Source organism: Mandrillus leucophaeus, unplaced genomic scaffold (assembly GCF_000951045.1).
Source record: "Mandrillus leucophaeus isolate KB7577 unplaced genomic scaffold, Mleu.le_1.0 Scaffold576, whole genome shotgun sequence".
Classification (NCBI taxonomy): domain Eukaryota; kingdom Metazoa; phylum Chordata; class Mammalia; order Primates; family Cercopithecidae; genus Mandrillus; species Mandrillus leucophaeus.
In genome coordinates, this window is record NW_012106208.1 from 275,775 (window position 1) to 278,611 (window position 2,837).

Here is a 2,837-nt window from a genome sequence, read left to right on the forward strand (position 1 = left end):
CCTCCCATCTCGGCCTCCTGAGTAGCTGGGATGTGTTTCACCACACCCGGCTAATTTTTGTGTTTTTTTGTAGAGACAAGGTCTTACCATGTTGTCCAGGCTGGTCTTGAACTCCTGGCCTCAAGCAATACTCCTGCCTCGGCCTCACAGACTGCTAGGATTACAGGTGTGAGCCACTGTGCCCCGACCCTGCCTTATTTTGACTGAACAATATGTCTTGACTGTTTTCTCCAGATCAGTACATAAAGAAACTCTTTTGTTGTTTTTTGTTTTGTTTTGGTTTGGTTTTGTTTTTTGGTTTTTTGAGACGGAGTTTCACTCTTGTTGCTCAGGCCAGAGTGCAGTGGCACATTCTCAGCTCACTGCAACCTCTGCTTCTTGGGTTCAAGTGATTCTCCTGCCTCAGCCTCCTGAGTAGCTGGGATTACAGAAGCGTGCCACCACGCCTGGCTAATTTTTGTATTTTTTGAGTAGAGACAGGGTTTCACCATGTTGACCAGGCTGGTCTCCAACTCCTGATCTCAGATGATTTGCCTGCCTCCGTCTCCCAAAGTGCTGGGATTACAGGCGTGAGCCACCGCGCCTGGCCCTCTTTTTTCTTAGTGCCATTTCATTATATGACTATAACATAATTTACTTGACGTACCCCCTCTTGTTGGACATTTGTGTTTCCAATATTTTGCTATTACAAATATAGCTTCAGAGAATAACCTTGTACATATATAATTTTACTCATGGTCAAGTAGATCTGTAGTCTGGAATCCCAGAGGTGGTATTGCTGGATCAAAGAATATATTGTGCTTGAAATTTTGATAGATCTTGTCAGAATGCCTTCCATAGTGGTTATACCAATTATATTCTCACCAGCAATATATGAGTCTGTCTGAGTCCCAGCTCTAGCAACAACTTGGTAGTCTGTTGGTCAGACTGGTCTCGAACTCCTGACCTCAGGCAATCCACCTGCCTCGACCTCCAAAGTGCTGGGCGTGGTGGGAGCCACCACACCCGGCTCAGTCTTCTTATTTTTTTATTTTTATTTTTTTGAGACAGAGTCTCTCTCTGTCGCCCAGGTTGGGGTGCAGTGGCACAATCTCGGCTCACTGCAAGCTCCGCCTCCCAGGTTCACACCCTTCTCCTGGCTCAGCTTCCCGAGTAGCTGGGACTACAGGCGCCCGCCACCACGCCCGGCTAATTTTTTTGTATTTTTTTAGTAAAGATGGGGTTTCACCATGTTAACCAAGATGGTCTCCCTCGATCTCCTGACCTCGTGATCTGCCTGCCTCCGCCTCCCAAAGTACTGAGATTACAGGCATGAGCCACCGCCCTGGCCCTTAATTATATGTAGATAGAGTAGGGAGGAAAGAATGAGAAAGAAAGAGAGAGACTAGCTTCTTGTCTGTGATATTAGTTCAAATATACAGTATTTTCCCTATTTATTTTATGTCTTTTGAGTTTTTGTTCATGGTGTTATAAATTTAACATGAGGAATATATTTTTAAATTTAGTGGCTTCTCAATTTTGACTTGTAGCTACAGTACTTTTCCAATCCAAGGTGTCCCAGATGATTTTCATGCACTACAGAGTTTGAGAACCATGCTCAGACATTGCCTTTCTCACTGGAATGTGAATTCCCCAAAGGCAGGGACAAGAACTAAGTCATCCATGTCCCCAGCAGCTCATAGTGTCTGGCATAGTGTGAACATTTCAACGCCTGTAATCCCAGCACTTTGGGAGCTCGAGCCCAGGAGTTCAAGACCAGCCTGGGCAACATGGCAAAACTCCATCTCTATTAAAAGAAAAAAGAAAAATGAAAAAAAATTTAAAAAGAAAGAAATGCTGGTTGAATAGATAAATTCCAATGGAGTCAAAACCATCTCCCTCTCCTAATTGCTGTGAAAAATCCCCTGGGTTTATCCTTCACCCTCAGACAGTGCTCTCTGGCTTTAGCTCGTGGTTCTTTGTCTTTCTGTGTCTGGTTTTCTGTCAGAGATGACTCTCCTGAGTCATCTATTGGCCTGTCTGTCTCGGGACACCAAGTACACAGTGGAGTAATAAATATTTGAGCCATGACTGTTGAAGGGAGGGGCCCCGACTCTCTCCAGAACCTCTTCCCTAAAGGGTTTTGCTTGTACCTTTCTCCTGGCTCTTGGTCTGTCCTTAAGTTTAAGTTATTTGTGTTCCTGTCTCCTCACTCTCTCTTCATGCTCCCTTCTCAAATCCTTTGCAATGATGTTTCCTTTGTCTTGATCATTCCCCAAGATTTAGGATTTACCTCAAAACTCACCTCCTTGGAGGCATTTCTTGAATGCACAGGCCAATCTTACTATCCAGCTGTTGTTATTATATCACCTTGTTTTGTTTTCTTCCTAGAACATCATTATCTGAAATTATTTTGTTTATTTGCATATTTTTTCATGGTCTGAGTTCACACCTTCCTCAGGAATGTCAGCTCCTTGAAGTCTAGGACAAGGCTGTCTTCTTTCCTGTTGTATTCTTAGCCCCAGAAGGACTGGCATATAGTAACTGCTTAATAAATATTTGCTGAATAAATGAATGATGGTTGCCTGAGAGCCCCTCCAGGGAAGGATTTAGATCTAAATAATAATAATAATTGCCATTTATTGAGCTCTAAGGATGCACTAGACTCTGTAGCAAGTTAATCTTCATGGAAACCAGATTCTATAGAGCTATTTTTATCCCCAGTTGTTGGATCAAACTGAAGCTTAGAGAAGTTAGCTCACACAGCTAGCACTAGACCACTGGTTCTCAAAGTGGGTTCCCTGAGCAGCTATGGCTTCTGAATCACCTGGGAATCTTTAGTAATGCAAATTCCTAGG